Here is a 27,633-nt window from a genome sequence, read left to right on the forward strand (position 1 = left end):
CATGTCTATTTAACCTCAGCATATATGTGAGCTTTTTGACTCTACTGCTCATTATCTAACCCATTTTAAGGTATTGCTTTTTTAAGAAAAGGTTTGCTAAGTTGATAGAGACTACACAAATGTGAATTATTAGTTATTGTAATGATTAACAGCCAGGTTTTGACTGGAAACCTTAAGCGAGCTTCTACGTAATTGCATTAAAATGGTTTAGGTGTCTCAAATTTCTCATCCTCAGTGTCTGTCTCAAATCTTGCAGTCCTATCCTCTGTCCCATACGTGGGCTTATGTTACAAGCATCCAAGGCTCTCTCTTGTTATATGAGTTGTTATTAGAGGAGACAGGTATGAAGATGGACAGTAGATTTTTCTGGGAAATTAGGAAGGAATATTTCCATACAAGTAAAAACTTGTATTTTTACTTGCAGAGTGACTATTTTTTGTGAAGTTTTATTCTGGTAAAGAGTAAAATGACAGCAGAGTCCAACACAGATATCTCTGTGAGTGAATCCTTTTTTTCTTGAAGGAGCTCAGTGTAAGACTGAGGTTGCTCTTCTTTGTTTCTGGAAGCTAACTAAAGCAGAGGTAAAGGGAATCAAACAAATAATAGAATTTTTCATTTAATGGAAATAATATTTTCTATTTCTGCTGAAATTATCTTTCTGACATCATTTCAGTGGCTCACAGACAGAGAGAGTTTAAAATTTTCTTAGCATATGAGTTCAAGGTGGAAGTGGGGTTGGAGTTGATTTATAAGTCTCCAAAATAAATAGATAAGGTTCTGAGTGTGGTAGCCTGTTACATCTCAGTATAAAAGATTCTATCTTTTATACCCACACTGAGTGCTGCTGACATCCATAAGACTTCTTACACAGTTTTACAGCTTGTCTGGATCTGACTGGTGTAGAGAGGAAGGGGTACAGGAGGGCTTGGCAGCCTCCCAGCCCTTACATTGTCTCATGTGGGAGTGCATGTCACACCAGGCTGTGCAATGGAGGGGAAAAAGACAATCAAGATGCCCCCTATATGTTTGGGTATGTTTCTGGGGATGGTGGGTCTTGCAAATTATATCGTGCATATAACAGATGCTGTGGCTGAAAGGCAGGCGCTGGTAAGGAAGGTGTATTGAATCAATAATTTTTGGATAAGTTAAATCTTTTTTGTTACTGTTGTTTAAAAAGCAGTGGAAGAAGCCTTTCACAAAGAAATAAGAAGAAAACAGATGCAAACAAGTGAAAGAAATGCAAGCTATTAGTTGCATGCTACAGTTTGCCTGTGGAAAGGTGCAGTATTCCCTTTCTCCCACGGTGTGGTGCTGAGAGAAGCTTCAAGTCTGCAGCAGAGGCCCAGGGCTGGCTGCAGTGCCCTGTCTGGAGTTTCTGAGCCTTGAACAGGCTTTACAAGAGCAGAGGCATCATCTCCCTCGGACAAAAGAGCAGTTTGATGCTTATTTCTCTGATACACTGTTAATTCCTTATTAATAATATACTTCAGTATAGGCAGTAATTCAGTAAATCTAAAGTCACAAGAGTTACTTTTGAAAGCTGTGGGATAGTGGCTCAAGTCTGACAGTTTTGTCACTTTATGTTCCTGTTTTTTTTGGTTTTGCTTTCTCTTCTTCCTTTCAGTGACTGAATCTTTGTTGTTTGTTGCTTGTTTTGTGTGTCTCAATCTTTGACTGTACCTTTACAAATTATTTTACTAGTGACTGATCCAGGTATCAACCTTGGCCCTTCAGCTGTGCATTATCACCTCCTTGCTGAAAATTACCACCCTGACTGTTTATTCTGCTACAATAGCAGTTTACTTGATTGCTCCATCTGCTAAAGCTTTGTAATAAAAAATTCCATTTTATGATGGGGATTTTTTTTCCCTACGTGCCTTATGCTACTCTTCTGTTTTTAAATTTAGGATAATTTCACAGGTCTGTTTAAGACAGTGGTGAAACAAATATTAGTATTGAGCAGAACTGAGATAACAGTAACTTCTGCAGCTGGCTGAAGGGTTAATTACATAATAACAAGAAAAAGGACCTTTCTGTTCCCTATACATGACCTTATTTATTTCCTATATATATTCCGATATATTCCCTACATGTGAAATTTTTTTTGGACAATGTTATGTTCTAGTTCAAGGTTAAATTTTGGAAAAGGAACCTTACAGCTCTCTACAGCTTACTTTCAGAAGCTGCCATCCTCGTGGGACGCTCTGTGATGTTGATCCTATCTTGTAAACCTCATGGGATACGTATTTGAATCACTTCTGTGTGCCTTTCTAAGCACGTTGCAGTGTTTTTCAAGAACAAGGAGGTATTAGGATTTTCACTGGTTGAAACTCTTGTGTTAGAAATTACTGTAAGGTCAAATTTATGACAAACATATAGGTGCAGTGTCAGCATTAAGTATTTATCATGAGCAGAGTACTCCTCTGCACTTCTGATCCAAATAACATTGACTATGGTTGAACCAAGATTTCAACAGATACCTAAATTGTCACTTTTTATTTTGGTTGTATGCTTGTGGAACTTCCTGATGAGAGCTCTTGAGTCATTGTTAATTAGTTTTTCATAGAACGAAGGGTTTTCTTCAGCTCCAAATTAAGAAGACCATATTGTGATTTCTAAGACAAACATATGAATAGAGATTCTGTCTATTTTCTCTGAATTGCTCACTATAGAAATGAGTTATGTAATATATTTTGTGTTGAATCTCATCAAATAATAAAGAAATTTCTAAAATAGGAATTGTGTTGGATTTTTCCTTATTTCAGTCCAGTGTACCCAAAATGGATTTGCTGCTTTCCTAAATCACTTTAGCATGAGTGAGCTCCATTCCAGATTGACAAAAGCATGGGGAGTAATTTCTATCTAATATTTTCCTGATGCTTTCCTTTCTTTTCATAGCTTTGAAGTTCATTTCATGAAATCTTACGGGGTCTTTGCTTTGATTATTTGATGGTATACTAGAGTTGCTTTATTGACAAAATTGATCAAAATGAAAGTTGCCCTGGTATTTTAAAAATAAAGACAATAATTTGTATTCTAAACAGAATTTCTAAGAATGTGGATGAATTTATATTGGTTAATTAAATTGCCAAACTAAAGTGTTGAAGCTAACATATATTTTGTTAAAAGTAGGGCACTGTGGGTTTCTGTTTGTTATACTTTTTTTTTTTTAAGAAGAGCTGAAATTAACTTGCAGCTGAAATTTCAAATACTTGAGATTTCTGAAATTTGAATCTTAGGACAAGCTTCACGTTTCCCTGCATATATCAAATATAATAATAATACCTATACAGCCCAATCTGTTGAAATTGAGGAATAACCATTCCCTTATTCTGAAATGCATCTATTTGCTGTTTTACATTCTTCCTGTTAATTCAAGGGACAGTCAGGGACTACTATTTGCAGCTTTTTAAGGAATAATATTTTTTTCCTTTCATGTGTGCAACAAATAGTGTTTGAGATTGGACTGCATGTGTTTCATAATCAAGCTTCTCTACTTTAGTGGGTGAAAATAAGCTTACCACAAGACATGAAAAAATAGAATACAACAAGAGCAGTCCTGGGTAGTACAATATTCCTTCCCTTCTGTACCTTGCTCATCTCTAATATCCTTTATGCAACCTCATAAATTTTATTGTAAATGATTGTAGCAGTACTACTCCACATAACAATTTATAACTTGTTTATAGTCCTTCTTACCTACTTTCCATATACTGATGGATAACTGAAATGTTTGCCTCAGTTTATGTTAAATTCTCAGTGCTCTAGTGTAATGCCCTGAGAAAGCTCATTCTGAATAGGCACTAGAAATCTCTGTATGCATCCAGTTAATTTTTTCATTTGAGAGCATTCTTATTGTAGGCTTGGAATATTGCTTTTGGGAATCCAAAAGCTTATCACTGAGAAAACTAACATTAATTTAGAGGTCAAACCAATTATGCTTACTGCATTCTGTAAAACAGAAGTGACTTTCTGGTAAAATTTCTGTGAGTTGATTTATAACTCACTAATTATATTTCAGTAGAGATTTCTGTTTTACCGGTAGCATTACAATGTAGTCGAAATACATGGTAAATTACCGGTTTAGTTTATCCACAATTATTTGTCTAAAATTATTTAGGAACTTTGTCTAAGCCAGAAATATTACTGAGTTCTCTGTTTTCCAAAGGTTTTCTTTTTTTTTTTTGTTTATTTGTTTTTCTGGTTTACATTATGATTGATTTATACTGTTGTTTTTTTTTTAGCTATGAAAACATGCAGGTCTTTAAGATACCATGAAAATACTGACTCATCTCCATCCAATCACTGACAAATGTATTACTGCCCATTATAACATGCACTTGTAGCTGCATCTGGTATTCAGCATTAGCTTCAGAAGAATTCAACTATGAGAATACTGCATAACAATAGATGACAATTTTTGTTGATTTCTACTGTTTTTGTTAAGTCTCCTTTAAATGTTTGATTTGTGCTCTCTGTTGTTCCAGAGCTCAGTAAAGCTGTAACAGGAATGGGTTAGTTCCTGATCTGGTAGCCACTACAATATTTGGAAGGGGATTGACCACTAAAGCAGTTTCAGAATTTTTGGATTTCTTTGGTCACAGAGAACATGGTTCATCCTTTGCCATTCTTCAGCTTTTTCATACTAGATCCAGAAAGGATTTAACCTGTCATGGGCTTTTGTAATTTATTGTTTTCTTTTTGTTTTTTAAATGAATTCATTTTTTAGTAAATTAGATTTTCAGCCAGTTAGGTCACATACTACATCAGATCTATACTTTTAGCTGTTGTATTAACAGGGAAGGCAAAATTGCAACATTTTAACTTAATTAAAAATCATATGAATAGTCACAAAGTCTTTCAGAAAAGAAGGTTTTCTCTGCTAGTTTAGGACCACTACCAAAACAGTCTGTCTTTCTGCAAACATATATCCTATTAAAGATGAGATTTTATCAGTAATTACCTTAATTTGTTTACTCACTATTTGAGTTGCCTTCAAACTAATTTGGCACTAGGTATCTGTTCATCTTGAAAGTGATTTGGAAGTACACGTTGGATCAGGGCACACTGAGTTTAACCCAGTCAACAAATCAAATGTAACCAATGGGAAATAGTATGTGATAAAGCCAATGCATTTGTTTATTGTAGATTGTATTGGTCTTCCACTGAAATACAAAATCTCTTGTAACAGGAACACTGATGTTATTGATACATGATTTTTTCCTGTTTAATTAAAATCAATTTCTAATAATGACAGGAACCATCTCTTCTTGATACACCTTATTATTAATTTCCATGCAGTTCTTTCTATGTTACTTATATAAGGTATTTTAATGATAGCATTGTTAGGAATAAAATTAGTATTATGTTTACCCAGTCCTTTCAGGAAGCTGTGCCAACAGGTACCATAAGAGAGAATAACCCTTTGAATTTCATTTACCTTCTCCTGGTTAGGCTGTTGCCTGCTCACAGCCAAATGAATATTCATTCATAGTGAATGAATATGCTGTGTCTGGGAATAATGGCTGTGTCGCACTTGGAACAGAGTCATGTAGTTTTTCCAGTTCTGGTATTGCAAATATTGCTTCAGTTCAAATGTCTTCGCTATGCTTCTCTTTTTGGCATGGTTACATAGAACTGAACCAGATCAGCTGCATATATATATATATAATATGGACATACCTAGAAAAAACAGAGCTGCTCCTCATATTCTCTTTGAAATTATATAAAAAAAAGATTTTGTATTTATTTTAATTTATAGCTTTACTGATTATGCTCTGTGTGAAGTTGTTTTACATAATATACTGAAAATTGTAATCAACAAAGCTGTTCATTAAAGATGATGCAGAACTGCTTTTGCACCAATGAAATGTTGAAGGATATCTCTTAGAGCACTGTTATGGTGCATTTAGGTAGAGATTCCAATTCATAAAACACACTATGCTGTGAGGCAAATAAAGTTCCCATATGATAAATGCAGATGTGCAAAAGCAAGAAAATAAAAAGCTTATGGATGAAGCAGTATCAGCTGCTACCTTATTTTGAAATAAAATTCTGGTCCATACAGGTTGTCTCTGTCAGAAAAAAGATGAAATTCCACATCTTAAGGGTATTCCCCACATTTATTGACAAATAATTAAAAGTACCCCAGAGAACCAAAACACAATTCTTTCCTTAGTCACAGGAAGATACATGCATTTTTTAGAATTTCAAGAATTCCAGTCAACACTTACACTAAAAAAAAGTTATTGCTTATGGTAATCCTATGAGATCACAGTTTTACAGGATCACTGTTTGGTGGGAAAGCCCTTTCAAAGCTTCTTGCACTTCTGTGCAATTACCCACCATGTCAAGTTGTGTTTTTGAAGCCATGCTGGGTATATAACAAAGATGCAGATAGGAATGAGCAGCTGGGGGCAGCAGAAACAAAGCAGGATTGCTCTTAGCATGGAATTAAGGCCTGAATGCTTTTATAACTGCATTTTGATGTTACCTTTCTAGAGTTCATTCTTGTTTTTCTGCCTCTCATTGAAACAATATCTAGAACAGCCACCACTATTTTAATGATGTTTAAAATAACCTGCCTGTACTGTTCTCTCTAAGACCCACTCCTCTCTGTTAATGTTAGAATTGCCATTGCCTTTTGCAAACCTTGCCCTATTTTCCAGCAGGGACTACAGCCTTCTAGTAGCTACTGTTCAAATTTGTGTCATTCCAGAACAGAGCGTCTCTCATTTCAACAGTACTAGCAGAAACAAACTCTTTGTATCAGGTTTTGAATAGTGTGCTTGTTTAAAAGTAAACTAGCAGGAGAAATTAACCCAACTCTAGAGAGATTATAAATCAGAGTTACAATTTACTAAAAATAAATTACAATAGATGCAATGATACAGAGAAAAACTGGCTTTAAGCCACAAAACCAGACGTATTACTGAGCACCCTGGGACGAGAACAGAACAGTGTTCATTGGCCCCTGTACTGCGCACCACGTGTTCCCCTGGGTGCAAAGCAAAAGGAAAGGAAAACCTGCTGCTCCCGATGATGGTGGCAGTTCTGTTGAGGTAACGATCGCAGTCTTGTAGAGAGTGGCAGTCACAATCCTGTTGGAGTTCTGGTCCTCCTCTGGATCCCATGAGTGGTACCAGAAGTCCCAAAACCCCAAGATTATATGCACTCAGGTTCAGGTGGGAGTGTCCAGTACGTCCCCCAGGGCAGGGAGTTTCACAGTGGGTGATTTAACTCTGTGAGTTGTGGGATATTTTTGGAGTCTTTGATGGTCTAGATGTTGCAGCTGCCAATTATGCCAGTCCAGTATGGCCCATTAGCAGGTCAGGCTGGGTGTGAAAGTGCTAATTCCTCCCCAGAGGGGAGTTATCACAGCTGAGTCATTAGGTGTGCCCTGGACAGCTGCTGCAAATGATCCATTATTAACAGTCCATCAGAATTGACATAGAGGTGTAGAATACACAGTTTTGGTTATACCCACATAGTAATAAACTGGTCCTGGCCCCTATAACTAGGACAAATAGATAACATGAGGACAGGTGAGTGTAGGTTAATATCTCTGGAAGAAACCCTCTGTCCTTCAAGTAGTGGAGTAGGTTGGTAATGGTGGTTTCGATTAGATAAGACTATCTACATCCGTGTAGAAGAATATTCATCTTGGATCTTACTGGCTGCATCTGGTCCCTCTTGGGACATAAATTTTAACTTGTACTTTTTCTGGTGAAAATGTCTGCAGTCATGTAAGGGTTGTGGCATTTTTATAGGATGTTAACAGGGTTATGTTCTGCATGCATGGAGCATGACAAATTAGTATGTTGGTTTTGTGTGGCAAGGTTTTGGTAGCAGGGGGCCTACAGGGGTAGCTTTTTTTGTGAGAAACTCCAAGAAACTTCCCCTATGTCTGACAGAGCCAATGCCAGCGGCTCCAAGATGGACCTGCTGCTGTCCAAGGCCAAGTTGGCCCATCAGCAAAAGCAGCAGTGCTTCTGGGATAACACTTTTAAGAACAGGTGAAAAAAACATGTGCAACTGTTTGAAAGTACTATTCTGCTGAGCATGAGTCTACTGAAATAGTATTGGGGGACTATGCAAGGAGGAAAGAGCCAGCCCCAGTGCCATCTTGTCATTAGTACATCTAGGTTGAAGTCCTTGGAAAAAATTACCTCTGCACTGCACCTAAGCATTGTTTTGTTGAGGAATACATTTAATGCAGGTAGCTCGGTATGCAGCTGCAGTGTGAGCTACAGGTTGAGCTCCAGGAGGCAGCGGTTTCTTTTGTTCAGGGCTCCTCCTCGGAGGCACTAGCTGGAGCTGTTTTTCTGTTGTTGCACCATGATTAAATTACTTAAAGGATCCAGAGGTCTGAGACTCTGCCATGGGAAAGCTGAAGTCAAGCTGGTAAGGAAACCTGATCTGACTGGGTGAGTGTGGAGTGTGTACCTGCAAAGGGGCCTTGGTCCCAGCTCAGGTAGTGTGAGTGTGGCTGCCAGAGTGGCTCCTGGATGGTCAGACAGGAAAGTTTCCTTAACAGTTTTAGGGGAACTAGTTTGTTCAATATGAAAGCCTAAGCAGAACTCAGATGTGTGCAGTATGAATCTTGGGAAGAGCTGAGAGCTTGCATCATTTGATAACAAGTCTGTGTATGCCTCTGATTATCCATTATCCATATATTTCAGCTGTGAGAAATCTCTCCTTTATTTGTGAGAGCAAGAGCTGATTGATAAAGAACATCTGACAAAGTAACAGATATTTTTATGAAGACTAGAATATTCAAAGCAAATGTGTCTAGGGAATATTCAGAAAGATCAAAAGCTTGTTTTCTTCATAATGCTATTAGGCACTGAAAGGGAAACAATACATTTTGCATCAAAGTAGCACACTCATTGCAGCATGAATAAAAGACTAATTTATAGCAGTTACTGAATTTCTGGCCTGCGAACTGTATGAGCTGAAGGATGAATTTGTCTCAGGTCTGTAAAGTTTTCATACAGTTATGCTGAGCATCTAGTTCTGCAAACTACTGCTGAGTCTGTCCATCTCCAGGAAATGGTGAATTTGATTTCTGTGAGTCTCAAAACTCATACCAAGCCACAGCTCTTAAAATGCTAGAGAGCCCTAATTTCAAAAATAAGTGCTTTCATTTTAAACAATGTAGCAATTGCTTTTGCTTTTAAATGAAAAGAATATAAAAATAATATCAAAACAGAACACTGGACTATTTGGTATGTCATGATGTAATATGACAACTTGATAATGTAAACAATACTATGCATTGACAGCATCCAATAACATATATAATATGTACCTGTAGTAGAAAAAGATAATTATAAGCTTAAAATCACTTTTACCACAGCATTTTAAATTGTATTTCAAAGGAAATATTGAGAGTACTCAGATTTATTATGAATTGAAATGAGGTCAGATTTTGAAATGCCTTTGTTTCCTGTGGAAATTTGAAGTGCTAAATCATTTTTATTTGTAGGGGAACTTTGTAACTGATTAGATGTCAGACTAGTTACTAGAACTTGTTTTCAAAAATCCAGAAAAGGAAGCTGTCACTTTGAGTTCCTGAAATTATTTTCTGTATGTGTGATGCAGTTTGTACATCTCTGTAGTTTGTACATCTTTATTGTCAATCTACTCTTCACTCAATCATCGTCATGCATATGTAAATTTGTCTTTGTTGGTTATGTTTTTTCCCCCCAGTCATAAATAATAGATATACCAAACATTGCTTTCCTCACTGCTTTTCCTCCTACTGTTCATACAGGAGAAACCATGGTAAAACACGTTCTTTGAGAAGTCAGAATCCTGAACTATTAGGCTGTAGTTACTTTGCATGTCCATGTAATGTGCAGGAGAAAACATTATTATGGTGGGACTTGTTGATCTTAGAGGTCTTTTCCAACCTAAAGGATTCTATGATTATGTGATTTAATTGGAAATTATGCTGATAAAACCTTCTATTCTGACTGATTAGCCTGCACACAGTTTTCAAGGTTGGTCTTTCGGTTTCAGCTTAGATAATTACATTGACAAAGATTGTTAAAACTGCTATGGTGCAGTTTCCTTATTACAGAGAAGTTAGGAGATTTGTGTTTACATGCATTCAAATTCTGATTGAATGAAATGTAAATCTCAAAACTTGCAACTAGTATTTCAAGTTATAATTTACCTTTGCCAATGGTATGAGAAAATAACATATCTCAGTCTAGTGAAGTTACAGGCATTTCTTGTGGGCGTTTTTACATTATTCATCAGTGTACCTCCACTGATCTTTTTATTGCTCTGAAAGAGCAACAAGAACCCCTGAAAAGACTCTGAGTGAAATATAGCCATTGGGATTTGACTTGGGAAATACTTGCACAGTATTTAGTGAAAAAATGCCAGTGTGCTGAGGATTCATTAAGTGTTGTAAGTTGCCTTTCCTCCAGGCCACAAAGGCCAACCCTGTGGCTTCATTTGAGAAAACAATGATGTGTTCAGGCTCTGAAATAACCTGTGGTAATGTGTTTTATTCAACAAAGACATCCTAGTGAAAAACCTGCTAGTTCTTTCCCCCCTGTATCTTTGTCCTTTGAAATCTTTTAAAGAATTGTAAAGAACTCATCACTTAACAATTTGGAAGTGCATCAAATACGTCCATTTTTCATACAGAATAAACTCTTGCCAGGAAAATTTAATAAAGTAATTTGCTGAAGCAGAAGAATATTGGTAATGTTGGATGCACTCAGCATATCTAGCCAGCATACAATACTGGCAGCTAGGTTTTTTTCTAGGTAAAAAGAGAATTTTAGATGTAAATGTCTGAGTGATTCTTATGTGCCTATATTTAAAAAAAACCCCAACATCTAGGATATCATCACCTGGCAATTAGAAAGAAACTGATTCCTACAGTATCTTACAAGGCATCTTAGAAGATTTTTTGTTTGCATTCTCAGTATTCCAGATTTTCCTCTGCCATGGCAAAACCGTGTTATAGCATTTTCCTGTCAAATAGAATTCTATAGCAAATGCCTTATCATCAGATAATATTAATTCATAAGAACCAAAGGCTTTTTCTGAAAGAGGCTGGTTTTTGCTGAGTTGTTTTCTCGACTTAATTTTCGGTTTCTTTACAGTAGTGCTTTTCGAAAAGTGTCTTTGTTTTAACTAGAGTGAAAAATGGTGGAGATTCAGAAGGTCTAATGAAATTTTCAGTTTAAAATTTTGACTGAACTAATCCAATTACCTATTTAGGAGACTAGGAAAAAGAGGAAAGAGGGAGGGATTTCTAAAATTTTTTCCCCTTACTTTCATATTTTTTAACCCATTGTAGTTTGAGGTTTCATTTTTGCATCAAAAATACCTTTACGACTGGTTTGAGGTTTCCAAATGATCTGACAGATCTAGCTATGGAGCTTGCTAGCCACCAAAACTGTCAAGGGAACCATTGCTGGTTTTCTGTTGTAGTCATTATTCTTGCATGTGTAAAGTGGTGAGCTGATGGAGGAATAGCATATACGAATGTTTTGCATGAAACCTTGTTGTGCTGGTCCAGTAGAATTGTAGCAACTGGGACATGGAAAGGCCATGAACAATGAAGAGGCATAAGTTTAGATATACTGGATTTTCAAAATTAACGTAAGGTCCAGATCTTCAGATGATACTAATGAACAGCTATGATGACTTCCTTGGAACTGTGTTGGCACTTTATGACGGTCTCAAAGGATAATGGTATTTTAAAATCCCATCACTGTTGTGAGAAATAACTGGTAAACAGCTTTTTCTGCCCTAAAATTAGTTTAGTAAGAAAGCTGCATCAAAACTGAGATCAGGATTTCAAATAATACTGGAGTATGTCAGTATACTTATATGGGTGGAATTGGAAATCAAGATTAAGAAATTATATAACTATACATTCATTATGTTTGCAAAATATGAATATGGAAACATAGGAAAATATGAAAGTTTTTATGTATTTGTTTTCCTACCATATGTCTGTGTTAGAAACCTATGCTACAAAGAGCACAAATGATGATTTTATATTTTCCCTCTTGTGCAGGGATGTGTAAAACACAGACTAGAAGTCAAGTGTTGTAAATTAGACTTAGCTGATATAATAGCAAATAAATGTGCTGTATCCAGAATTTACTTACATGTAATAACCTGTGTATTCATAATGCACAGATATTTTCATACAGGTATTTGTTTTAAAAACCTGTGGCAATCCAACTATTTTCTTACCAATTTGACCCATGGTCTTTCAGGTAATTTGATGTATTTTTGCAACTCTCTTTTTTTTTTTTTCCCCAGGTGGTGCTCTATCAAATAAGTTTTGATATTATTACTGGAAGTTCTCATCCATTCAGGTACATTTAATTTTCATTGTGTAATTTATCTATATAATCATAAGATGCTTTAGATTGTAATCCTTTACATGCTAGGACAGCTGGCCATCATGTAAAAATGTTTTCTAAGGCAGGAAGATATAAAAGGTGCCCAATCAAGCAATAGGAAGAGAAGTGGTCTTAGAGAAAGCTTCCTGAGAGAAGCTGCTAAGCCTCTGCTTTCTTAGACTTTGTTCTCTTCTGTTTTATTGGACTGTAGGTACAATGGATTTATATGTATATGCATAATTAAATTGTGTCAGATTAATTATCACAAAAGCCTTATCTTAGCATTTTACCATTTTAATCTTCACCCATTTTAGGTTGGATGATAACTTGGTGAAATGCTTAGTACTTTGGAAGGTTAGTGGCTTAAGTGCTAACTTGGTTATATCCAGACTGTTAAAGTCTTTTTTTCCAGTGATGAAATAACCTTGATATATTTAAATAACCTTTACAGGGTTTGTCAAATTGCCAACTTTATTTGTTCAGCAAGTAGTTGAATTGCTATGGAAGCATACTGTGCTTTCAGAAAAGGCTGACTCAGAAAAGACATAATTTCTCATTCCTTCAGTTGCTGGGCTATGGTGAGCACAGTGAGGTGAGCACTTGTTTGAGCAGCTGCTGCCAATAATATGCTTGTCTGAATGCTGTGCTAGCTGCTGGAAGTTCTGTAATCATATTACCACAGTATGTACTTCTCTTTGGAGGTGAGGAAGCTATGGAGCTTTATACCTTGCATCAGTTAGTATTCTATTTGCTGTTACAAACAGACTTTGGCCAGGCTGAATTTGTTGTTTAGAAAGCAAAGTGTGGCATGATATTTTTACTACATCCTTTCAGATCTGAAATAGATTCAGAAATGGGTCTCAGTTGTGTAGGCATTGTCTGCACAAGAGAAATTCAGAGTTGCCTGTTGCATTGCTCAAACTTGTGAGTGACTAATCCATTATAAGGTGTTTACATCTGACTATTGCCTGCTTCACTGTTCTGAAATTATAACACATTTTCTGACTGAGAACTTTTGCCTAACACTCTTCTTGGGAGATAAACTGTGCAAAGTCCTCTGGAGTAGGGTTTGAATCCTTTCCAGCCTCAGGAGACCTAGTCTCATTTATGCTCTTTCAGAGTTCTCGTTCAGTCCCCTGAAGGCCAGTGTAGAAGTAAATTAAAGTAACTTCTCAACAACAGCTGCTTTGCTCTCTAAGGACTGGAAAAATCTCAAAAGAAAAAGAATTTCCAGTCTGATAATAGACCTTCTGGATCTGTGTGTGGATTTTTCATTGTCAAGTTCATTTTCCTAATGGCAATTACATAAAGCTTAATTGACTTGTTCAGTGGAAAAAACAAACCCTGGAGAAACCACACAGTGGGTTCATATTCTCTCTCTTATTACAGAAGTAGTGATAGTTTATGTGACAGCAAACAGTCCAGGTACAGTTTTATGCTAAAGTACCGTGTGCTGCATTTAAGGTTGGCGTTTCTGCTCTGTTGTGCTATGCACACAATATCCTGTCACAAATACCAGAAATCAAAGGCCTGTGAGGTTAGTTGCAAACTGTGATACATTTAGAGTAAGAAAAAGAATTGCTGTTTCAGATTTCTTACTTGCACATTCGTGGTGTTTCATAGGTTTGTCAGAGGAGAGGAGGTGGCTGAACTGCTTGCATTCAGTACAAATTATTTTGTAGTTGTGTCAATAGAAACAGGAGCTGTATTAAGGGCTGTAGTAGCTCACCTGCAATGCTCGGCCTTCAAATGGTCTTAGCACTATGTAGAGTGTTTCTGTGGCTGGGTTTTGGTAATGGGGGGGGTGTGGTACAGGGGTGGCTTCTGTTAGAAGCTGCTAGAAGCTTCCCCTATTCCATGGAGCCAATGCCAGCCGGCTCCTGGACGGACTTCCTGCCTTCCTTCCTTGGCTGGCCAAAGCCGAGCCAATTAGGAGTGATAGTAACGCCTCTGTGATAACATATTTAAGAACAGAAAGTTGTTGCACAGAAATAATTCCAGCCAGGGAAGAGCAGAGTGAGAACATGGGAATAACAATGTAGACACCAAGGTCAGTGCAGAAGGAGGGGCAGGAGGTGCTCCAGGCACTGGAGCTGAGGCCCCTGCAGCCCCTGGTGCAGACCATGGTGGAGCAGCTGTGCCCCTGCAGCCCAGGGAGAACCATCGGGGTGCAGAGACCCACCTGCAGCCCATGGAGGAGCCCATGCTGGAGCAGGTGGATGCATGAAGGAGGCTGTGACCCTGTGGGAGGCCCAAGATAGAGCAGAGTCCTGCCGGAGACCTGCAGCCTGTGGAGAGGGAAGCCCACAGTGGAGCAGATTTTTCCCGGGTAGGACTTGCAGCCCCCGTGGGGGACCAGTGTCGGTACAGCTCATTCATGAGGGACTGCACCCCATGGAGGAGTGACTCATGGGACAGCAGTTTGGGAAGACCTGCTGCCTGAGGGATGGACTCACACTGGAGAGGTCCATCAAGGACTGTCTCCTCTGGGAGTGACCCCACGGGAGCAGGGGAAGGACTCCTCTCCCTGAGCAGTGGCAGAAACAACAACTGACCGCAACCCCATTCCTTGTCCCCCTGCACCAATGGAGGAGGAAGAACATGGAAGGAAGGAGGGGTGGGGGGAAGGTGTTTTTAAGACTGTTTTATTTCTCACTCTTTGGCTCTTATCCTGTTAGTAATAAATTAAAGTACTATCCCCACTTTGAGTCTGTTTTGCCCATGAAGGGAATCAGTAAGTGACCTCTCCCAGCTATCTCAACTCATGAATCCTTAGCTGTTTTTTTTCTCTCTCCTCTGTCTAGTTGCAGAGGGAGAGTGAGAAAGAGGCTTTAGTGGGTACCTGGTGTGCAGCCAGGGTCAACCCACTACACACTCAGATAAGAAAATCTTATCTGGGGAAATCTTACCTGAAGGAAGCAGGTTTAGCGAGGTGAAATTACTATGACTTTTCTTAATTTGTGGATCCAGATTCTCTCACTGAATTAAACTCTTCTTTAAGACTGTAGCTATGTCTGTTCTCTTCATACCCCCCCCCCCCGGCACATACTCCTTAGGTAATTGAGAAGTCAGGGGATGAAGTTTTTATGTATCTTTGGGAAGAGTGTCATTACAGATGCCTGATTATGCAAAACAGAAAAGAAGATTTTTCCACTTTGCAAATGCCAATTAGCTTTTTCAGTGGCTCCATGTAGGAGTTCAGCATGATTTCCATATTTTGAAAATAAGAATTGCTGAGAGATTAGAACAACATGGATTGCAAAAAACCAGGTATCATGTTCTAAAAATTGTCTGCACAGTTTTGAGTTAACAGAACATATCAGAAATGGTGTTATAAGAGTGTTTTGTTGAAGAAAATAGAATTGCAAATACAACTTTTTTTTTCCTCACTCAGAAAACTTGCTCATTTTTCAGTTTTGTTGTGATCGAAATATTTTTCTTCAGGAGGTGTCAGATGGATTTAAATTAATCACCAGTGCTATACATTTCACTTAATTTCATGTCCACTGCATCTCAAATTAAATCCACCTAGCATTTATTACCATTCAGTTGCAAAAATGGCTACATTCATAATTTATGTTTTCTGAAGTTTAGCCAATAAAAGAAAGCGTGAAATGCTTCAGTGCTGATGTGAAAACATGAAATGAACTCAGAATTTCTGGCATAGATTGAATTTAAATATAACTCAGCATGATTGAAAATCTTCTCAGTGTCCTAGATTTGCACTTCAGGTTTCAGTTTATACTAAGCATGAGTAAGTGTTGTTAGCTGCATGAATAATGCATTTTCTTCAGCTCAGCCCATTCCCTTCACATGTTTATTCATTTATGCTGTTTAAATGAACCAAAATGGTCAGTATTCACTCCTGTTCTGACAAGCTACAGGAGATCAGTTTCCTCAGGCTTAGAGCAACCACAGAACTACTTACCCAGAGACCATCTTTTTAAATGATCATTTATCTTTAGTTGTCATATGCATTCAGTGACAGAAGCCCCCTTTCATACTTCTATATCACTATCTTGAATAAAATTCTTGTAAATTTATATGTATTTTTGTAATATATTTCTGGTGTCAGGAATACTAATTGTAGAAATGAGAAGTAGCTTTACAACAGAACCCAGATGCACCCAGTGTTTGGGACCTGAGAATGTATTTTTCCCTTAGACACATGATATCACAATCAATCTACACCTTTTCAGAGCTCAGGGAGTCTATGAACAAGGGATTAGGTAAACAGAAGGAGGAAATAGGGCTGAATTTGTCAGGTTTCATGTTAGAAGAGCTGCACGATTCTGTCCGTGTCAGTTTACAAAAATGAATTTGGCAGAAAAGCAACTCTGTAGAGACTAATATTGTCTCATTCTAGATGAATAGAGACTAATTTTGTCACTTTGACAATTTATGTTTCATCATTCTCTAATTTAAATGTCACAAATTTAGTTTTTATATTATGTCAGTTATTCAAACTTGTATGGATCCATAATATCCAGATAATTACTATATATTCTTGTATATAATGACATTTAGTAACATCTGTTAAGGTAACACATTATTATTGTACTCAAAGCATGAATTTAGTCTGCAAAAGGAGCTTTTCAAAGATATTAGTGATAGGTATGTGCCACACAGCCATCAGCTTCTGTATGGCTTTTTCCTCAATTTCTTACCCTCATTAATATATTTTCCTTGTCGCAGTGCTTGTGGTGTTTGTTATACATTAGGTACTGAGAAGTGCAAATAACACACACATAGTCACACAATGAAGCCTGTGATACAAATGAACTTAATTTGTACTTCTTGAATCCAGGAAATTGCCTGGATGCTACAGTCCCACCCATCTTTTTTATATAGTTGTGTCTTTGAAAACTATATTTAAATAAAGACTTACTGGCTACTGGAGTTATTCAAATGAAAAAGATGAGTAGAATCTGCTTCTCACTAAGTCTTACCCTCTAGTCCCACTTTCTGTAACCAATAGCCCACAAAGGTTGTTTCTTTAAAAAGAAAAATCAAGAATTCAACCAAGTTATCTTATGTATATTTGTGGTCCTGGGTAGAATTTTAATTTTCTGTGTTATGGCAAATATAGCAACTTTGCAAAATTTTGCCATTGTGAAGTGAGATAAACCTAGGTTTTAAAATTTAACCCAGAATGAAAATGTGAATAATTCTATTTGTTTCTGAAGCAGAATTTCTTTGAAATGACTCAAGTAACTTTTGATAATATGAGACAATTTTTCTAAAGAGAAATTCCTGGTTGTCTTATCTCTCCATCTTTCTGAGATTCATGTAACATTCTTTAATCACGTCTAGAAACAACAGCTGTTCCATATTTATGAAATAGTAAGGTTCCATGAAACAGTAAGACAATGAGAGATGTGAGCTATTGAGAACTGTTACTGTCTGTCAGTTTAGTAAGACTTTCTCAGAAATGAATAGATTTTTTACCAGTGCAGAATACAGATTTTCTTTCAACCCAATAGAAATAGAAGTACCAGGAATTGTCAGAAAAAACTTGGATTTAATATGCAAAATAAAATAACACAATGATCATTAAGGCTCATGTATAATCCAATGAAATGCCCTTAAGGAATGATAGATCCACTGTCTAGAATCCCATAAAAATTTTCCCATTTTTCATGTCTTAACTCTCTTGTGGCAGTCAGCTTAGATTTTAGAACACTTTCCTGCTGCTTGTCTTAGATCTTTTCAGAGATCATCCAAAAGGGCCAGACTGTTGGGTTTGCGTGGCCAGGTTTTGGTAGCGGGTCAGGGCTACACAGGTGGCTTCTATGAGAAGCTGCCAGAAGCTTCCCCATGTCTGACAGAGCCAACGCCAGTTGGCTCCAAGATGGACCCACTGCTGGCCAAGGCTGAGCCCATCAGAAATGGTAGTAATGCCTCTGTGATAACATATTTGAGAAGGAAAAAAAGTTATTGCAGAGAAGTAATTATAGTCAGAGAAGAGAGGACTGAGAACATGTGAGAGAAACAGCTCTGCAGCACCAAGGTCAGTGCAGAAGGAGGGGCAGGAGGTGCTCCAGATGCCAGAACTGAGTTTCCTCTACAGCCTGTGGTGAAGACCGTGGTGAAGCAGGCTGTCCCCCTGCAGCCCATGGAGGTCTGTGGGTGTGCAGAGAGCCACTTGCAGCCCAGGCAGGAGACTCATGCCTTCTTGAAGGACTGCACCCCATGGAAAGGGACCCATGCTGAAGCAGTTTGTGAACAGCTGCAGCCCATGGGAAGGAATCATGCTGGAGAAGTTCTTGGAGGCCTGTCTCCCCTGTGAGGGAACCCACACTGGAGCAGGGGAAGGACTCCTCTCCCTGAGCAGAAAGCAGTGGCAGAAATAACTTGTGATGAACTGACCATAACCCTCGTTCCCTGTCTCCCTGAACAGTTGCGGGGGAGGAGATAGAGAACCTGGAACAAAGCTAAGCCTGTAGGAGTGGGGGCAGGAGGAAGGTGGTTTTTTTTAGGATTTTAATTCTCATTATCCTGCTCTGATTTTGATTGATAATAAATTCAGTTATTTTCCGTAAGTGGAGGTTTTTTTACCCATGACAGTAATTGGTGAGTGATCTCTTTCTGTCCTTATCTCAACTCACAATACTTTTGTTATATTTTTTCTCCCCTGTCTAGTTGAGGAGGGAAGTGATACAGCAGCTTTGTACACCTGGCATCCAAACAGAGTCAAATCATCACAGCCAATTAGACTGGTGTGGCAGCATGACTCAGGACCCTGCACTTTGGAAATAACTCACCTAAACTCCTTGCCTTTCAATACAAGAAGAGCCACTGAGGGACAATTGCTTCTAGTTGCTCTTAGCAAAGGTTGGATCCAAAGCAAATGTTTTTAGAAAAGTCTGCCTCACTAAACTGCCTACATAAACTTTGCTCTTTGTTAGTCTCATTAGCTGTCTCAGATGTCGGAAGATTCCTTTGCTCCTTCCTCCACACAAGTACTGCCTTTTCATCAGCGTTGGCACACTGCATAGAGTGGGGGGAGATGCAGATGTCTGAGATAACTGGCAGTATAATAAATGGGAATTAACTGACACTAAAGTAGGAATGCTGGACAAGGAAATCCATGAAAATAAAGGAATACTGGCCTTCGTGAAATGGTAACAATATGAAAATACAACTTCTTTTCAGCAAAATTTTTCTCATGATTATTTCCTTTGACAGAAACTTACTGGAATGGAATTTATTTCTGGTAAATGAGATGCACAACTACCCTGTTCCTTAGGCATGTAGCCTTGCCAATGCTTTTAAGGCCAAGTTCCCCAGCTCTCCAAATTTATTAGTCACCTTTAGTTTTTCTATGAAAGCACCCACCTGGTATTTCTTCAAGTGTATCTAGTCTTTAAGGTGCTTTCTAGGGCCTGTATATGCGTGGTACTGATGATCTACCTCGTAAATGACTCTACCTAGAATGCCAAGTCTTCTAGCACCTATCTCAGTGGTCCACACAGCATAGCTGAAAACATCATTGCATGCACCATTACCCACTGGATTCTTCTTTGGTACTGGGAAAGAACAGGAGGATGCAGCAGTGATATCCAGCAAGGAAAGAGGCTGTGACTGTGTGCTTTATATGTGATTATTTTTAACTGTGTATGCAGACTGTAATGTGTAAATATAAGAACTCAAGCATGGCAGTAGCAGATGCAGTTATGTCTTAGCAATATTTAACTATGCAGTACTTAAGGGAGAACAAATGAGATAACTGTGAGATAACTATTGAGTAACAATGGAAATGGCAGTAGATAGCTGTAACAAACATTAGCAGCATTAGTTTGAACCATAAGCAGCACAGTGGTATGGTTATAGCAGCAAATCCCTGAGTTGTCCCAATCCATTAAGGTCCTCAGTGCTCCTCTCTTGGCCCTCAAGGCCCACACTCCTGGCACCTGGTATGAGGGTCTTGGTGGCCCTCATGCCACAGCTGCCTTACCTGCACTGTTATTGCAATATTTCCCTGTATTTTATTAATGGCCTGCAATCAGAAATTTGTTAAATTGATTTATTTTAGTTCATAATTTCCTATACTGAGGTCTCGCATTTGTGACTAGCCATTTGGTTAGTCCTTATCTTGCCACAATGACAAATATGTTTGTACAGGGTTAGGAAAGCTACATCAAAGCCAATCTTGATTTACCAGTTCCCTGTACTTTGCTATGATGATTAGCAGCATTATACTGAGGCCTGTCTTGGCTCAGAGAGGCCTGACTTGGCTTGGTTATCCTTAGCTCCCTGTCATGTACCCAAGACCCACTTGTTGTTTTCAACTGTGTGAAATACTCCTCTGCAGGTGAGAAACTTCCTATTTGTCTTTGTTGAACTCCATGAGGTCCTGCCAGACCCTTCCTCCAACCTGCCATGATACCTCTGGAAAGCAGCCACCACTTCCAGTATGTTTACTCATTTTCTCCTAATTTTCTCTTTCCAAACTGCTGCTTTGCTTTTTTTCCCTTTGTCCATTTTCTACATTTTTGTAGAGTGTGAGACCTAAGTAATAGAGGGTCATTTAGTACCAGTTGGCCTTTATGGCAGGGAAGAGTCAAGGGTATCTTTAATTTACTGGTATAGTCATATCCCCCAGTTCTGAGGAGAAAGAACAGCACACCGAAATAGTGCTCAGAGCTACAGTACTAGACATTAATGTGTCCTCTGGAAAAGCATGTGTGTGGTGTTGGATGTCACCTTCATCATTGGAGCTGTGACTGCTGAGGCTGTGCTCCTGTCTTTGATGCTGGAATGTTGGCATGCCCACACGTGTCCTGGGAAGATTGCTTTGGAAGCACTTGGACAAGGAGCTTCTCTATTGTATGTACTTGCAGTGACTACTGAGGGTGTGGGAAATAATGGAGTATTACTTTCTGTGATTACAACTGGAAATGTGTCTTGCTGGTCTTGGTACATTTAGGTATATGGTTTGGCTTGAAGGCTTTGATGTTTGAAAGCCCAGACAGGGTGTACCCTGGTGGTATATTACTTCACACAGCTCCACTGTGATGGCAGTGAATTTACCGACACAAAGCTGCTTGTGCCACGGATTCAGATGAGAGATGTAATAAGATTTCCTGGCATCAAACTGACCCATTTCTGGAACAAAATGGATATGTAAAAATGAATGTTCTATGACACAAGAACTACTACCAGCTCATCGCTCAGCACTGTGTGGTGACCTTGTGCATTGAGATATTAATGGCCCAATAGTGGTTATTCTTCAGCTGGTAGATAATAATTCCCCCTCCACCAGCCCTGCTGTGAGTGCTGGTGATTTGCCATCTGAGCCACTCTGCTGTGGCTTTGGGAGTGAGTAGCCTTGGCCTATGCAAGGCTGGAGCTAGGACTGATCATAATAGATATGACAGTCCAGGTGCCAGAGCATCCTCCACAGCCCTACAGGGGCAGCTGCTTAGTACCACCAGTCAGACCACCACCATTTCATATAAAGGAGCCTCATTTTATTCACTCACAGGAAATTAATATTGTAGTAAGACCACCAAATTTTATTATTTTATTAATTAATAGTATGTGATTAATTATTACTAATTATAAAGGATTAATTTTGTGTGGTTATTATTACATCATTACAGCCCACATACATAATATGTATATGGCATATAAATTATTTTAAGATTATGAAACCTTGAAAATCTTATTATTTTAAAATAAAATAATTGTAGGTTTGGTAATCAAGGAAAAATGGGAATTTCTGGCTCATTCCAGTGAATAAAAATAGTTTAGAAATGACACTACCCTCCTTAAAGAAATTGCTTATTCATTAAACATTATTAAAAGCTGCAGTTCAACTTCTGAGTGCCTAAAAAGTGAAAGTGATGTTTAAATAATACAGAAACTGGAAATCTATTATGGAAGTAAATGCTTAATATTGCAGCCACCCAGAGTGATTATTAAGAAAGTGTTTACATACTATCAGTACGTTGTTTATAATATAGATTCATAAATCTGTTGAAGAATGTAATTCATAATTTATTTTACATAAAACAGGTGAGCTGACCAAAGTAAAAAATAACTCTACAAATGAAAAACCCCAAAGTATTCAGATCTGGATTTGTTCATTGATCAGATTCTCACCTCAGCCCACAAACAATTGTCTGGTATAGGGATTTGGGCAGTCTGAGGTCAATGTAAGTTTGGACTAATAGAAAGAAAAAGGTATATGGAACTAGCTGGCATTTGTGGATTGATTTGGTAATAGATCGGGATAATATTTTTTTCAGCAAAAGATGTCTTACCTTTCACCATTGAAGTAGTCACTTTGGGTTTGTTGTACTTTTATGTATATAAATATTGTCCTAGAGGACTCTTTATTTTTGATGAAAATGTCTTAAAGAAACTCATTTTTCTGCTGTCATGCTTTAGACAGAATAGCATTGTGCCAAAGCAAAAATGAGATAAACTGTTTATCTTTTTGATCAAAGGGAAGAAAACCAAATGAACCAATATTATATAGGACACGAACAAGTTCGGTTTTCAGATGTTTCTGCTTTAATGAATTATAGCAGCTAAAGGAGCAGATATGAATATTTCACAATCTTTTAATATACCAGTAATGATTTGTAAATGTTGAGTTATACCTTTCATGTTTCAACCCTCATTTTTCATTTTTCAACCCTCAAGCATCTCTCATTTTTTAGCTTATACATTCTTCAGAACAGAATATGTTTGCTCTGTGCCTAGCACAAAAGGGCTCTTGATCTTAATTGGAGCCTTTGGCTTCTATGGTAATCTAAGTTATTAGGGAACAATAGTCTACAAGACTGTTAGGAGTATCAGCAAGGACATTTCAAAAGGCCATTAATGTCAGTTAATGTTTATGTATCATATGAGAGGCCACTATTACTATGAAGTTATAAATAGCAGTAGAAAGATGTTATTAAACTTATAAAATTTACTTTGCTTTTGTGGGCTAGGATTTTAATAACAGCAAGTTACTAATTTACAATCTGAATCTTTTGATAATATATTGGAGAGTTACTTGGTAGAAGTGCGTGTGTGTGTCTAATGTCACTTCTATTTATCCTTTCCATCACCAGTGACCTGCAAACTCCATAGAATCCCTTCAGGGATTCACATTTCAGAGTGAAATAATTCTTGATATATGGAATCACAAAGATGCTTCCTTAGACATTGCAGCATTCTTTCACTGTCATAGTGGTAAAATTTCTGATGGGGTTGAGAATGTAATAGTCTGCCTGATTCTTACTATAAAGAAGAGAAAGTCAGCAAACTTTGGTTTCCTTAATAATAACCAAATGAGAACTATTTTTTTCTTACTTACCTCCTCTTCCAGTTTAGATATTTAATATGTCTTTATATAAAAATCAATCTCAGTATAAACAAAAAATATGTAATCACAGTTCTTCTAGGAAAAACTGTTAGCTCAGAATGGCCAGTCATACATGTAGCAGGAAACTGAACAATGGAATTGCTTATGTGTTTTTAGCATCTTTTGCATCACATAATATCCTTTTTTTATATCCAGAGTAGAGAGGAAGGAAATAGTATACTTGTGCAGTTGTCAGATTGCTTACCAAGATTGACCTACATAGATTCTGTAAGGTTTGCATGAAGTCCTTGCTTGCATACTATATCCTTTGTCCATCGTTCAGCTGTCAACCAACCTGGGAGGCTTGACAGCAGATGAAGTTGCCATCCACTCTCTGCTCTTTAAGGCTGAACTGATGGTTTAGGAATTGTCATTCAGACAAAGGTAAAATGTTGTCCTTCCTCTGAAATAAGCGGGATTGTTAGGATAACATTCCATGTGCTCTTTTTCTTTAGTTACAGGAAATATCTGAAATCATAGGCACTGTGATAGAAAATTCAATTTGAGATGGGCAGTACAGCAATCATAAAGATTAGAAAAAGGAAGCAAATATATATAGATTCAAAGGTAGTTATAATAAATAAGCAAAAATGATAAAATGGTTGTCTATAAATAACAGTTAATAAAATATTTTTGTATATGCATATGTCATTTCATGTCCTTACTGCCACAACCTGTTAATTCTATGAATGTGTCCCTTTTTTAAGGTCTTGCCTACATGAAAATCCTCTCAGTATTGTTTAAAAGTCTCCAACTGGGCTATATGAAGGAGTTCATTAGCTCAGGCTAAAGCATGCTCACATTATCTAAAAATTTGCAAATCTTCCAACAACCTTCTTGTCATTTTTTCAGATAAGTAAATAAGTTCTTGTGTTGCTGACTTAATATCTCCATAGAGAGAAACAGTGAGGTTATGATTATTTGTGCAGGGACTGAAAACAGAGAATCTGATACCAGGCTAGGCAGATCCTGGGACTTAGATAAGACGTTCATTCTCTGTGGTGCACACATCATCCTTACACTAATCCGGGTAAGCACATAGGACTGAATTTCCTCATAGTTGGTGGGCTTATTTCATCTCCTTTTTTTAGTGATCCTGGGTTTGTACCTCCTGGTATGCTATCTTTAATGCTTAGGAGAGTTTTCCTCCAACTCCTTTCTAAGTTTTACTCACATCTCTGCTCTTAAATCCTGCTTGATGCATCACCTGTCTGGGGGTCATGCCTAGTTGTGAGAACTCACTTTGAGCTCTCTTTTTTGGTAGCTAATGTTACAGTTATTTTTAAAGCCATCCTTTTTTTATTCCCCACCTTTGACTTTTCTTTTTTTGTAAGGAGAAAATGTACTTAGTGAGAGAATACAATGTAAATATGTAGTGCTACAGACAGACCTGGATTTACAAAAAACTCAGCTCCTAGGTGGTGTGATTGTGCAGCCCTCATTTCCTCCCCTCTAATCCCTATTTTGCTTTCAATAATATGTGACAGTGCCCTCTGTCATCATAACTTCTTTTCTGTGATAAGTGTAGCTTGTGCAGTTACAGTACCTATTATACAGAAAGAAAATTCCAAACTCCTGTTCAGAGACTGCAAGCTAATACAATGAAGACCAAATTTATGGCTAGGCACCTATTTTCCAGTTTTAAAGGGGCACTGTCTTGTGCTAAGCTCATCTGGGTACTTGATTTATTTCAACTAAGTTAATGAGGAATATCCTGTGAAGAATTATACCATACTTCTTGTCCTTGTCTTGTTAGATGCATCACCCAGAGGCATATTCAGAAGTCATGTAAATTTGATGATAAGGAATTGCTTCCTTTTTTCTCCTCAGTGCTCCAGATAAAACAGGTGTGAGCGTAGGGATGTTATTTCTAATGAAGGAAATGAAGAAGTATTTTGTCTTCATGATAAAGTAGCATAAAAGGAATGGAATATTATTTAGCTGGGGGGTTATGCAGAACTCATAACTGCACTATCTGAATATCTCTTTAACAGTGAAAACTGTCTTGAAAATGGAAGGTCCTCTTATAATGATTTATGAGGTAGTAAATGAGCTTTTTCTTGCTAAAATCAGAGCCTGGCATTATAAGCCCATACATACCTCAGCACAGCAGGCTAGCTTGGGTGTTGTATTCACAGGTTGCATTCCTGTTGGAACAATATTAACTCTGAGAGTAAATAACTGAAAGTGTTAACTCTGAGAATAAGTCATTTAAAAATGCCATTGCTTGAGGTAGTCTCTGTTTAGTGTACTTCAAGGTAATCTACATGGAAGAGTTACTACAGGATGGTAAACTAGGCTATGAAGATTAATTTCCCAAGCAGATTTACCTTTAAGACACCTAAAACATTCTTTATCCTTTCTCTTGTAGTCTGAAATTTATCCAGCTTCCTCAAGACATGTTCTTTAGCATCAAATTAAAAGCTGAGGTCATTAATTGTCTTCTAGAAACAGTTTTAAGCATTAGAAGTATTGATGTGATATCCTCAGATTTAATTAATAAGAATCTGACATGATTTTCAAAAAGTTGTCAGTATGTCTCTAAGGTTTACTTAATATTGTTTTACAAACAAGACATTTATATCCTCAGATATAAGCATCACCCTTTCAAGTTCATGTTTCAGAATTATCACATTAATAAGATATATTATAAAGCAGATTAATTAATTTTATGCATATTATGGACATTGTAATTGTTGCCTTCTTTTGCATAAACTCATGTTAGTATGATGGTTGTGAAGCCTGAGTATCAGAAAAGAGAAATGAGTTCTGTCCAATCTATTAGAGCTCATCAAGCAATTAGATTAAAAACAATAATGAAAAAGTATTCTTGCAGGTTCAGCTTTTATTTTCATTGGTATAGACAGGAAAAACAGAAGAAACTTAGGCAGCACTGTTTTCTATCTAAAGTATATGAGCGACAGTCCATTTTTGGCTATGATTATTTAATGGGTTTACATGAGATATTTTCAAACATTCAGTGGAAGTTTTTACACTGGAACTCTGGCATTAGTCATATAATTTTTTACTCTGAAACCAGTAACTGCTAGGAACTGCCAGGTGAATACAGCATTTCAGCTTACGCAGGATGGTCCAAGTGTGAAATGACGAGAAGACGAAATGCCAGAATCTCCTGAACCTGTACTTTTCTCAGTTAGGTGTTGAAAAGAGCGATTACTGCGTGAAACTTGTCTAGAAGAAGAAAAAAAATGCTGTATATGCCAAGGTTGATATTTCCCATGATTGAAATTTTCTCGTCAAAAATACTCCTGTAGCACCTTTTGTTCTGTCTTACAGAAGTTAATGTGTTTCTCCTGCCTGTATTCTTAGAAAAAAAATGATGGTGTTTCTTTACTTTGGGACTGATATTGGATGATATTTTATATAGATCAAGTCTAATGAGTTCTTTTGAGGCGCTGTATCAAGAAGCAAGATCACAGGGATGCTGGATTTCATCATTGATTAGCACTGGCAATTTTTAAGGCACAAAATGACAGGGCTGTTCAAGATTAACAGAGAATCCTTACAGGAAAGAAATAAAGAAAAGAAAAATAATAAGCTTTCAGATGCCTATAAGAAATACACTGAAGTTCCCAGACTGCTTATTTTTTTCTCAGCAGAGTTCACCCCAACTGCCAATATGTCTGGTGAATGATCTTCTGTTATGCACACCAAAGTCTGTGAACCAGAGGTGTCCTTTTAATATTTATACAGAAATGAATTCATCGTTTCCAAGGCAATTGCCTCTAAATGTCTGTTCAGTCTTCAGGACTATGCCCTGTAACATGCTTGGAAAATCCTTAGAGCAAGTCAAATTTCTTAGTGCCAGAAATTCTTTCTTGGGGAAAATCTGTTCTGGTTTAAGAGAAGATCTAATGCCCTCTTTTA

The 27,633-nt window shown here is 37.6% G+C and overlaps 1 protein-coding gene across 2 annotated transcripts in view; it reads left to right on the top strand.

Moving 5' to 3' along the window:
* TRMT9B (tRNA methyltransferase 9B (putative)) overlaps positions 1-27,633 on the top strand; it is a 126,698-nt gene that overhangs the window by 44,818 nt on the left and 54,247 nt on the right. For both annotated transcript variants that reach the window (XM_018069479.2, XM_018069474.2), the window contains exon 5: positions 12,301-12,356. The gene's annotated coding sequence lies outside the window, so the exon portion shown is untranslated. The remainder of the gene's footprint in view (positions 1-12,300; positions 12,357-27,633) is intronic.

Source organism: Manacus vitellinus, unplaced genomic scaffold (genome assembly GCF_001715985.3).
Source record: "Manacus vitellinus isolate BGI_N305 unplaced genomic scaffold, ASM171598v3 scaffold_0_pilon, whole genome shotgun sequence".
Lineage (NCBI taxonomy): Eukaryota > Metazoa > Chordata > Aves > Passeriformes > Pipridae > Manacus > Manacus vitellinus.